Source organism: Sorex fumeus, unplaced genomic scaffold, assembly GCF_029834395.1.
Source record: "Sorex fumeus unplaced genomic scaffold, SorFum_2.1 ptg000128l, whole genome shotgun sequence".
Classification (NCBI taxonomy): domain Eukaryota; kingdom Metazoa; phylum Chordata; class Mammalia; order Eulipotyphla; family Soricidae; genus Sorex; species Sorex fumeus.
In genome coordinates, this window is record NW_026606185.1 from 46,721,364 (window position 1) to 46,734,534 (window position 13,171).

The 13,171-nt window shown below is 42.5% G+C and overlaps 1 pseudogene; it reads right to left on the reverse strand.

Moving 5' to 3' along the window:
• LOC130045233 (fibulin-7-like) overlaps nt 1-1,333 on the reverse strand; it is an 83,142-nt pseudogene extending 81,809 nt beyond the window's left edge.
• Between the last annotated feature and the right edge of the window lie 11,838 nt (nt 1,334-13,171).

The window sequence follows — 13,171 nt, forward strand, 5'->3', positions numbered from 1 at the left end:
GTTAGCATTTAAGATAAAATCTACTTGCAAATATTAAACTACATTATTGTATGAATGGGAAATCAGAGATCTTAAAGAACATTCTCAAGTTACTTACCAGGACAGAAAGTTAATGGAAAACTCAGGACTAATGGCTAATAGCTATCGTTTATCTGACTCTTCAATCTACCAGTAAGTCACTGTTCTGAGAGCTTTCTGTGTAGTAATGCATTTAATCCTCATAACAACCATGTAAGATAAGCATTATTATCATTCTCATTTTATAGATGGGAGAACTGAAGCAGAAAAATTATTTGCAGATACAGAATATGAATTCAGGTGATTTAGATCCAGAATTCATGCTATGCCATAGGCTAAAATTCACAGAAAATACTTAAAACAATACTTAAATTTAGACATGCTGACTTTTCCCCACACATACACAAATGATAGTATCTTCTGGTACTTGTTTCTTGCTTGATTTTTCTAGTATTTTTTTTTTTTTTACTAGTGAACCATATTCAGTTTTTACAAGTCACTTCCACAACAATCCCAGGTATATTATTTCATTTTGCTTTCACTATTTACAGACTACTGGATACACAAAGTACAAAATAAAGTTTTTCTTCTATCTCTGAATTGACATGACATTTCTGCTCCTTTTTAATTCTTACAAAATCTGGCTGCATTAAAGAAGAAAAAGAAAACTTGTGACATAAAACTATGACTTGTGTTACCTTTGGTCATTTTTTTTTATTTGTAAAATTAGAAGACATGCTTCCAAAATACTTCACATTTTGGGGCTGGAGCAATAGTACAGTGGGGAGGGCATTTGCCTTGCATGTGGCCAACCCGGCTTGATTCCTGTCATCCCATATGGTCCCCCAAGCACCGCCAGGGGTAATTCCTGAGTGCAGAGTCAGAAGTAACTCCTGAGCATCGCTGGGTGTGACCCAAAAAGGAAAACCAAACAAAAAAAAACCCCAAAATACTTCACATTTTATAAACATGCTCTTAGAAAAGACAGAGTGCAAAAATTCCATTTTAGATGATCGAAACTATTACAAAGTAATTCAATATTCGGTGAGAGTATAGAAAACATCCAGGACAGCATTGGATGCCAAGAGAACTCTTCAGAGGTGGTGTGAGTTTCAAAATAAAAACCTGCTGGGGGAACCGGGGCATTCGGTGGCCGGTGGCCAGTGGCCAAGAACCATTCCCCAGGCAGTTTATTTCTCTCTCCTCCCCTGCTAGTTCCACCTTCTTCCCTTGCAGCGTAGGAATTTCTCCTCCTTTCTCCCCAGCCTAATTCCTTCTCATCCCTTGTCCCTGGCCTCCTCCTTTCTTCCCCCATAGTACCCATAGTTAGTAGCCGCCGTCTCCGCCTTCAGCGTCGTCCCTGCCTCCGTAGTCCTCACCTTCCTCGCTGACTTTGTCGCTGTCGTCCTCACCTTCGTCGCCGTAGCCACCATCGCTGCCGTCTCCGTCTGAGCTGCCACCACTGTCCTGGCTGTGGCCGCTGTCGTAGCTGCTGCAGCTGTCGTGACTGTTGTCGTCGCTGCCGTCGCTGCCGTCGCTGCTGTAGTTGTCCTGTCTGTCGTAGCTGTCGTAGCTGCCGTCGCTGTCGTAGCTGTAGAAGTTGCCGTAGCTGTCGTCGCTGCTGTCACTATCGTAGCTGTCGTAGCTGTCGAAGCTGCCTCCGCTGTCGCTGCTGACGCCGCCACCGTCCCTGCTGCCGCTGCCACCGTCGCTGCTGCCGCCGCCGCCGTCGCGTCCACTGTTGCTGCCTTCGCCTTCCTCGTCTTTGCCTTCATCATTGACACTGCTGTGGCCGCCGCCGCTGTCGTCTTCGCCTTCGTCCGCATCCCCTTCTTCACCGCCACTGCCGTCACTACCATCGCCACCGTCGTCTTTATCCTCGTCTGCAGCAAGCTTTACTCTTTTTTGTAGAAGCTTGCTGCCGCTCGTAGGAGCAGAACGTTTTCCAAATGCGCTCAAGAGCCTCACATCGTCGTCCTCCTCGTCGTCTTCTGTCTCCGCGTCTTCCTCTACGGGGACCAAGTGCTGCGCAGAAAGATGCACAGGCCCCGAACCGCACCTCAACCGCAGAACCAGTGGGGGGGTGATGGCAAAGGCTCCGAGGGAAACCGTTGGCTGCACGGACCTTTTCAAAGTTGCCAGTGTCACTTTAATCCGTCGTCCTTCATAATTCGTGGCTTCTGCTTCAATAACGTGCAACTCATCCTTTGCACTAGCCCCCAAGCTGAACGTTCTCAAAGACGACCGGTGCTTATTTTCATCATTGTCCACTTTAAAATGATAATCTTTGCCCGCCTTTAGCTCATAACCGTAAAGGTAGTTCTGGGGCCTCAGGGGGTTCATGTCCATGTCCATCGAATCTTCCCTGGGGTGGTGGTACGGCACTTAGGTGGCTGAGAAGGAGAGCATAGACATGCAGCAGCAGAGCTGGGCGGAGGGTGGAATCACACCAGGTAATTCTCCTTTCTCACCAGAGTAGTTACTTATCTTCCCTTGATCCCTTTACATCATAACAATTGCTCTTCCCCCATCGTTGTCTTGTCGTAGTTGTCATCATAGTGGAAGTCCCCTTAATCCCCATAGTCTTCATAGCCTTCATAGTCCCCTCTCTTCCCCTTACAGTTATATAGAAATCATGAAGGGTGGGAGCCCACATAGGTGGGGTTGAACGTTGTCATAACAACAAACAAATGCAAAGCCACTTCTTCAGGGGAAGTTCTAGGAGATTAACTCAAGGACAAAATCTCATCTCAGCACTCTAGATTACTAGCAGATTCCCTCAAGCAATACATCCCACCCCGGGTGTATTGCTTTCTCCTTAGCTAGTAATCCATTTAAACAATCATAGTAAATTTACTTCTCATAATATTTCTAGTCATTTTGTATAAACACTGTAAGAGATGTAATAAGCTTAGAGGTTGGCTCTTCCTGGGGACATCTCACTATATAGGCCACCAGACTATAGTCCTCAGGCGAGTTAGTCTTTCCTAACCCCAGTTTGATTCATGAGAGTTTGTTCCATGACCATGCTCATAACTTACTTCTTATGGCTCTTAGCTTGTCCCTTTTCCGATGCCAGGGTAGTTTACAGCTTGTCCTGGGTCTATCTTTGTCCCTTGCTGGGACCCTCCTTTTGGAGGTGTTAGGAAGTAAGGGCAACTGAGACTTAAGTCAAATAAATAAGATGGATTCCCAGGAGTAAATATGATTTGGAGTCAATTAACTCCCATGTTACAAAAGCATAGCAAGAACTGTCTTTTTGGGTCTATACGAAAAGGCCATTGCTGAATAAACCATGCATATGATGACATAAAGGAAAGAAATAAGCAATATACAATTATTATTGCCTGATGGAATTGGGTGTGCCTCAGAGTCACTGCTGTGGGAGTAACTCAATAAACCTAAGCTCCCTGTGGGAGGATCAAGGACAGCCCAATGTTATCCAAAAAGGTGGCAGTAGGTTATTTGAGTTCTGAGGGAGAGCTGAAGGACAGCACATGATTGTGTGGAATCATCATAAAATGTGGGTTTGTAGGTGAAAGCAACATTAGAACGTGTAAACGCAACAGTAGCCAAATCTCACAGTGGTCAGATATAGTAATTTTTTCCCCATTTCAACATAACATATCTCATAATTCAAAGGAATTTGGCTGAAAATTTGTAAGGTCTTGCCTGGTAATTGAACAATAATTATGCTTTCACTAAATGAGGAATTTATATTGCTTAAAACATAAAAGACCCAAGATTCAAATTGTTTTCAGATAACTTGACTGTGTACCAAAGCAAAGTTCAATAATATTTAAAGCCATATAAAAATATCCAGTACTATGTACAATAAAATTTGCAATGACTATTTTTGACTCAAAATTTATTGGACACAGAAAGAAAAAAATATTTACTCATATTGAAGGAGAAAATCAATCAAATCTGACCCAGATGTGAGAATTAGAAGACTGATATTATTATTGCTATATTTAATATTTTTCAATAAGCTATGAAAGATTAAATATGTAAAAGAGATACAAATATGAAAAATACTTAATTAAACCTCAATATATGAAAATAAAATATCTAATATAAAAAATACACTAGATGGAATTAATACAGATTAGGGATTTCCAAAGAAAATATTGGTGAATTAAAAAATAAGTGATTTAAATAAAAAAAAATAAGGAGAATAAAGAAAATATAACACTATTAAACTCTGTACAGAAAAATTTCAACCACTTGTAGGAAGGCACGATCACGACCACGATCATCCTGTTGTTCGTCGATTGCCTCGAGCAGGCACCAGTAACGTCTCCTTCGCCCTAGCCCTGAGATTTTAAAAAGTGCCACATTCAAGGCTCTTTCAGGGTTAGGAGAATGAGACCCATCATTGTTACTGGTATTTGGCATATTGGGTATACCACGGGAAGTTTGCCAGACTCTGCCATGTGGGCAGGTTACATTCGGTAGCCTGCCAGGTTGTCCAAAGTAAGTCAATTCAACAATGTGGGTATATAAATGTAAAATAATCACATAAAATGATGTCCAGCACCATTAGTAGTTAATCAAGCTCTGTGCTCAAAATCATTCCTAGTAGGTCTCAGGGAACCATATGTGGGGTGTCAGTGCTAGAAGTCAGGTGAGCTTGACGTAAGCAGGTAGACAGGGAAGGAAGCTCGGCAATGAAACTTAGGTCAACAAAACTTCTTGGAAGGAAAATTTTACGACTGATCCACTCTGTGGATATAGAAAACAAAGACGTGATAAGACCTGCAGGGGACCCTGAGGAGATTGGACCCCTCCCCATGGAGCTGAGCTCCTCTCGAAAGTCCTCAGACTTCTCCTTTAATCCGATTAACTTTAGTGATTCAGCTCTGAGAAGATACCAGGACTTCCAGATCAAGACAACCAGGGAAGAGCCTGTTAAATCTACCATGAACAAAGAACTGTGTGCATATGCTGCCCAAGTCCATGTGCTGTTTGTGCCCACATGGCCGAGCACATATGGTGCCCAAACACATGTGTCACCCAAGTATCCCCTCTTGAGATGTGTACTTTCATGCTTTTGTGTCTAATGTTGGGGCTCTCTCCACCCTTGGAGAAGTCCGCATTTTCTCTTGAGGGCATTACTCTCATTCTCACCCCTTTCACACCTTCAAAAATCCTCCATATAAAATCTGTTTTACTTCATGCTTGTCTACTCCTGAAATTCTTTATGCGAGGTGAGACAAGAATCCAGTAACCCTGGGTCCTGGGTGGCAGAGGCAGATCTAGAGAAATTGACCGTCTTTCCTCCAGACTCACACGAGCCACCTGTGGGGTCCATAGACATCAAGCTATTTGCAAACCCAAGTTCCCTACACACTGAACTTGCCAGCCAAGAATGTAATGTGTGTATATGTGTATGTATATGTGTGTGTTTGTGTGTGTTTGTGTGTTTCACATGAATCAAGACCTATACTTTCATCTTAGTTCTATGAGTCATCAGTCGAACATGTCAATGTTTCTATCTCTAATGACTTTTATCCTCTTGGGTGTTTCCCAACCCCTACTGCTTACCTTAGTGGCTTAAGTCAATGAAGTTCAATATGTAAGAAGTATACAGGAGTTTAGAGATAATTCATTTTACTGAGAAAATCCTTCAAGAAAAACAACAAAACAATACACTGAGATGTTTTGTTGTTGTTTTGCTTTCTTTCAGTCAGGGTGGGGTAGGTGACTCCTAGATTATTCATTTAAGATTCCTCTGACAATCCCCATGATAATTTTAGTAACTCTTGGAGGAGAATTTGAAAAAAAACATCATAGAATATTAGTAAGTAAGTAATTTTATAAATTCAAATAAGTGACTTTGTTTGTTTGTATGTTTGTGTTGGGGCCACTTCCAGTGATGCCCAGGATTTACTTCTGGCTTTGTACTCAGGAATCATTCCTGGTGGCCTCTGGAGACCATATACAGGATCAAGTTATGGTTAGAAGATACCCTACCCTCTGTTCTATTTTTTTTTTTTTTGGCCTGGTAAATGACTTTTAAATGCTTGTGTGCTAGTGAACACTTTTCTAACAGATTGTTTCTGTAACCAGGATTTCAGCAGAAACTTTCAGTACGGACACTTGCTTCCTACATAGACTTTCAAGATTCAGCTCTCTTAGCTCGGTTTCTGAGTGATTCCTGACACCAAAATAACATATGCCTGCCCCTGTAAAACAAAACACCCAATTTCAAAATAAAACATAAACAACAGCAACAACAACAAAAAAACCTTCACTCAAGTTGTGTTTAATAAAAGAATCTCCCTACCACTCTTTTTAACAAAGGGAATGTTGGGATATTCGCATTTCTAATATCCACATTATTATTGAGAAGAAAAACAAAGCTGAAATATATTTGGTTCAGTAATTTTATGAAGGATTGTAGGCTTAACTGTCTTTTGTTACAGTTGAAACCAAGAATGTAAGATATATAGGGGAGAAACAAGACTTGATAGGAAAGGGGGAAAATCCTGAGAAAAGAAATTAAGGCAGAAGATACTGACTGAGTTCAGGGCCGTGTATGCCTGGGCACTGCATAAAGACCATGTAGTTAGTTCCCCTTTGGCCTGAGAAGTTCCAGGACCAAGCCATCAGAGAAAGGGCCATGTGAGTAGTGCCCAGACACTTGGTCTCATAGATCAAGACAAATCTGTCACTTTTTTTTTATTAGTGAAACACCATAAGGTACAGTTGTAGACTTACAAGTTGTTGTGCTTGGGTTTCAGTTATACAATGATCGAGTACCCATCCCACCACCAGTGCCCATTCTCCACCCCCACTAATCCCAGTATCTCCCCACCCCACCCCCGTCCCCCATCCCACCCTGCCTCTGTGGCAGGGTACTCCCTTTTTTTCTATCTCTCCTTTTGGGTGCTGTGGTCTGCAGAAGAGACATTGGGTGGCAATCATGTTCTGTCTGTAGACTACTTTCAGCATGCAACTCCCATCCTGGGTGGACCTTCCCAGCACCCTTTATTTGGTGCTCCCTTCTCTATCTGAGCTGCCTTTGTCCCTACAGTGTGTGGCTGGCTTCTAAGCCACGAAGTGAACAACCTGGTTTTTATCACAGCTGCTCTTGGGTGTTAGTCTCTTATTTTGTTACTTTATGTTACCCAGATGAATGCAATCTTTCTATGTCTGTCCCTCTCTTTCTGACTCATTTCGCTTAGCATGATATTTTCCATGTAGTACCACTTGTATGTAAATTTCATGACTTCATTTTTTTCTAACTGCTACGTAGTACTGATCCTGTAGGCATCCTAGACTTCACAGAGCTGGGAGTTTACTGGTCTTCACAATCTAAAGGGTGGAGAATGGCACCTCTGCCGCCACCTCCTGCTTGCATTAGGGAAGCCTGGGAGGGCAGACCTCAGACCTCAGGGTCCTCTGAGGAGCTTGGCATGGCCAAAACCTGGGGAGATGGGCGCTTGACACAGGAAAGGAATTTGCCATGAAGTGATCTATTTTAAAGGTCGGATTGGGGAAAAAGGGTAAGGAATGGATCTGCTCTATTTTGGTCTTGATCCTATTCTGTGTCTCCACCCCAAGGATAATGTTGGATATAAACACTAAATACTAATTGGATGATCTAAACAACAGTAACATTAACTGGGGATTCTTATAGAGCTAGTCATTCCCACTTCTGTAAGGGGACCCGGAGCCATTTGAGTCCCCTGGGGCTCCCACCCCATCTCCTCAAGAGGCTGAGGCTAAAGAAAAGAATCCCCCTCCTCTAAAACTGAAAAAGAGAAGTCACTTATATCCATTTCTCCCAAATTCCCAGGTCTCTGGACCAACTCCAGTGGGAGATGGAACTATAGGGCTTGGTCCCTGGCTTTAATCTTGACCTCAAGTCTGCCTCAGTCTTTTGTTGACAGTCTCTGAGGACCACTGACCCTTTCTGCCCCATCCAGAAACTTCAGTTTCTGGGTTGGAGACTTGAGAAACCATGCCATGATAAGCCAGGGTTTGAACCCAGGGTGTGAGGCCTTGGGTTCTATTACAAGCACTGCAAAATGAAAAAGCAGAATAATCTGATACTTCAACGCTGATGGCTGCCTCAGGATGATCAAGAAGGGGAGGGTGAAGCCCCTTGTGGAAGGTCCTGCTTCTGTGAACAAGATAAAACTAATTTCTTACTTGGAAAAAAATCTAATAAAAAACCACCAGTTTCTTTTTATTTATTTATTTATTTATTTTTATTTATTGAACTAGCGAGTCTCCTGCCTCAGCACCTGGCTGTCCTCACCGGGGCCCATTGGAGGAGGGTGGGTTGAGTTTCCCTCACCACCCCGAGTAGAGCCCCGGCAGCTGAAGACCTTCAGTTCCAGCCACAGCCATGCTCAAGACCACTCTCCACACGTTCAGACGAGCCTCACGCATGAAGAAACCCGCAGAGGAACCCAGATGTGCAGGACCCGGGGCGTAGATCTCCAAGCCTGCTCAGATTGGGACTGGGCCTCCTCCACCCAGAACCCCATCTTCCAGTATGTAGGCGTTACACCCACCTACTGCCCCTGGCGCTAAATAATGTCATCAACGGCCTAGACCCAGAGACTGTAAAACCCAGCTCCCGGACATCTTATTATCTAGTTCTTACTCTGGAGGACCTGGCAGGCTACCAAAAGTATCCTGCCCACACGGCAGAGTCTGGCAAACTCCCCGTGGCGTATTCAATATGCCAAAACCCAGTAACAATGATGGGTCTCATTCTCCTGACCCTGAAAGAGCCTCGAATGTGGCACTTTCTAAAATCTCAGAGCTAGGATGAAGGAGGCATTACTGGTGCCTGCTCGAGGAAATCGATGAACAACAGGATGACAGTGACAGTGATTGAACCAGCAGTTTCTTGATCTAAACCACTTGGTTTCCCATTGAAGCCACCGACCCTGTGGGATATACACTCAAATATGTGTATGCTAGGGACTATACTAGGGGTTGAATATAAGATCTTGCATTTTCCTTGACAAGAATGGAGCACCTTAGGTAACCTTAAGTTGACAATAGAGGACAGTGCTCCCTCCTATTGGGAGAGGTGAGCTAACTCTGTGTGAAAACTATTCTGAGGGCATTTGGCCAAATCAAGCAAACCTCATCATGCCAATGATCTCACTCTATAGTTAGGCTCAATGCAAGTAGAACCTTTGAGTAGAAGGGTAGCTATACTTAGGTGAATAGTTATCACTTGAAGAGTAATATATAGACATACAACGTGTGTGTGTGTGTGTGTGTGTGTATGTGTGTGTGTTGGAGCGATAGCACAGCAGTAGGGCGTTTGCCTTGCATGCAGCCAACATGGCTGACTCGAGTTCGATTCCTCCGCCCCTCTCGGAGAGCCCAGCAAGCTACCGAGAGTATCTCGCCCGCATGGCAGAGCCTGGCAAGCTACCCATGATGTACTTGATATGCCAAACACAGTAACAAGTCTCATGATGGAGATGTTACTGGGCCCGCTCGAGCAAATCGATGAACAACGTGAGGATCGTGACCGTGTGTGTGTGTGTGTGTGTGTGTGTGTGTGTATCAAGGGTTCAAAACTGACAGAGTTATATTATTTAGGCAGCACAGTATTCATGGCAATTGTGTGGGGACCTATTCTAACAAGCATTCTAAACTCAGTTTGGTCTTTTTCTATGACCATAATCAAATTCTCAATAGTTTTCAAACAAATGAAAAATGTTCATTTTCTACTGGACCTAACAAATACCAAAGCTCACAATTCTTTTTTTTTTTTTTTTTTTTTTTTTTTTTCCCCTTTATTTTATTTTATTTTTTTTAAAGTTGTAGATTTACAATTTTTTGTGCTTTGGTTTCAATTATACAATGATCAGATACCCATCCCTCCACCAGTGCCCATTTTCCACCACCATGGATAATATCCCTCCCACCCCCATCCCCCCATCCCCCCGTCTCTGTGGCAGGGCAATCCCCTGTGTTCTCTCTCTCCTTTTGGGTGTTGTGGTCTGCAAAAGAGGCATTGAGTGGCAAACATGTTCAGTCCATAGTCTACTTTCTACATACATCTCCCCTCCTGGGAGGATCCTCCAAACATCCTTTATTTGGTGCTCCCTTCTCTATCTGAATAGCCCTTTCCTCTAGGATACCCGGCTGGCCTCTAAGTTATGGAGTAATCCTCCTGGTGCTGATCTCAGCTATTCTTGGGTATTAATCTCATACTTTGTTACTTTATATCCCCCAGATGAATGCAATCTTTCTATGTCTATCCCTCTCTTTCTGACTCATTTCGCTTAGCATGATACTTTCCATATTGTACCACTTGTATGTAAATTTCATGACTTCATCTTTTCTAAGAGCTACATAGTACTCCATTGTGTAGATGTACCAAAGTTTCTTTAACCAGTCATCTGTTCTTGGGCATTCAGGTTTCTTCCAGTTTCTGGCTATTGTAAAGAGTGCTGCAATGAACAAACAAGTGCAGATGTCACTTCGACTATACATTTTTGCCTCTCTGGGATATATTCCCAGGAGTGGTATTGCTGGGTCAAATGGGAGCTCAATTTCTAATTTTTTGAGAATCGTCCATACTGTTTTCCAGAAGGGCTGAACCAGTGGACATTCCCACCAACAGTGAAGGAGTGTCCCTTTCTCGCCACATCCACGCCAGCATCGGTTGCTTTTGTTCTTTTGAATTTGGGCCAGTCTCTGAGGTGTGAGATGGTATCTCATTGTGGTTTTGATCTGCATCTCCCTGATGATTAATGATGTAGAGCATTTTCTCATGTGCTTTTTTGCCATTCGGATTTCTTCTTTGAGAAAGTTTCTGTTCATTTCATTGCCCCATTTTTGGATGGGGTTGGATGTTTTCTTCTTGTGGAGTTTAACCAGTATTTTGTATATCCTGGATATCAACCCCTTGTCAGATGTGTATTCGGTGAATATCCTTTCCCATTCTGTAGACTGTCTTTGTATTTTGGTCACTGTTTCTTTGGAGGTGCAGAAGCTTCTTAGTTTAAGATAGTCCCATTTATCTATCTCTGTTTTCACTTGCTCGGCCAGTGGCGTGGCATCTTTGAAGATACCATTAGCTTCAATGTCATGGAGGGTTTTGCCAACTTTGTCTTCAATGTACCTTATGGTTTCTGGTCTGATGTTGAGGTCTTTAATCCATTTTGATCTTACTTTTGTACATGGTGTTAGGCAGAGTTCTGAGCCTATTTTTTTGCATGTAGCCGTCCAGTGATGCCAACACAATTTATTAAAGAGGCTTTCCTTACTCCACTTCACATTACTTGCACCTTTATCAAAGATTAGATGAGCATATGATTGAGGAGAGATGTCAGTGTATTCAACCCTGTTCCATTGGTCTGCAGTTCTGCCTTTGTTCCAGTACCATGCTGTTTTAATTATTACTGCTTTGTAGTACAGTTTGAAGTTCGGGAGGTTGATTCCTCCCATTTTCTTTTTCCCAAGAATTGCTTTAGCTATTCGTGGGGGCTTATTGTTCCATATAAATTTCAAGAGTGTTTGCTCCATTTCTTTGAAGAATGTCATGGGTATCCTTATAGGGATTGCATTGAATTTATACAATGCTTTCGGTAGTATTGCCATTTTGACAATGTTAAGTCTCCCGACCCATGAGCAGGGGATATCTTTCCATTTCCTCATGTCCTCTTTTATTTCCTGAAGTAGCGTTTTGTAGTTTTCTTTGTACAGGTCCTTTACTTCCTTAGTTAAGCTGATTCCTAGGTACTTGATTTTCTGGGGCACAATTGTGAATGGGATTGTTTTTTTCATGTTGCTTTCTTCTCTCTCACTGTTTGCGTATAGGAAAGCCATGGACTTTTGGGTATTGATTTTATAACCTGCAACTTTACTATACGAGTCTATTGTTTCTAAGAGTTTTTTGGTGGAAGTTATTGGGTTCTCTAAGTAGAGTATCATATCATCTGCGAATAGTGAGAGCTTGATTTCTTCCTTTCCTACCTGAATGCCCTTAATATCTTTTTCCTGCCTAATCGCTATTGCAAGTACTTCCAGTACTATATTGAACAGCAGTGGAGAGAGTGGGCATCCCTGTCTCGTCCCTGATCTTAGAGGGAAGGCTCTCAGTTTTTCCCCATTGAGGATGATGCTTGCTGTAGGCTTGTGGTAGATGGCTTTAATTATGTTGAGGAAGGTCCCCTCTATACCCATTTTGGCTAGGGTTTTCATCATAAAGGGGTGCTGGATCTTATCAAATGCTTTCTCTGCATCTATTGATATGATCATATGCTTTTTATCTTTTCTTTTGTTAATATGGTGGATTATGTTGATTGATTTCCGAATGTTGAACCATCCTTGCATCCCTGGGATGAATCCTACTTGGTCATGGTGTATGATCTTTTTGATGAGTAGTTGGATTCTATTTGCTAGTAGTTTGTTGAGGATCTTTGCATCTGTGTTCATCAGGGATATCGGCCTGTAATTCTCTTTCTTTGTGGTATCTCTGTCTGCTTTTGGTATCAGTGTGATATTTGCTTCGTAGAAACTGTTTGGAAGTGTTTTTGATATTTCAATTTCGTGGAAAAGCTTAAAGAGTATTGGGAGTAAGTCCTCTTTAAAGATTTGGAAGAATTCACTAGTGAATCCATCCGGGCCAGGACTTTTGTGCTTGGGGAGACTTTTTATTACCATTTCAATTTCCTTGATGGTGATAGGTCTGTTCAGGTATTCCAGGTCTTCTTGGTTCAGCCTTGGGAGTCTGTAGGAGTCTAGGAATTTATCCATTTCCTCGAGGTTTTGATGTTCCGTGGCATAAAGCTTCTCAAAGTACTCCCTGAGGATCCTCTGAATTTCTGTGGTTTCTGTTGTAATGACCCCCTTTTCATTTCTGATTCGGTTTATTAGGGTTTTCTCTCTCCCTTTCTTTGCACTCACAATTCTTAAAGATAGTGAATTAGGAAATTCTAGTCTGACAGTCAAGCCCAATCATCATAGGATTGGAGCTTTGAGCAGTAATCTCATCCCAGTACAACACAAAGTAGAAGAGATTTATTAATTTTTAAAACTTGACTTGCACAATAGCACTGTAGCACACTGTCCTTCCGTTGTTCATCAATTTGCTCGAGTGGGCACCAGAAACGTCTCCATTGTGAAACTTCTTGTTACTGTTTTTGGCACATTGAATATGCCA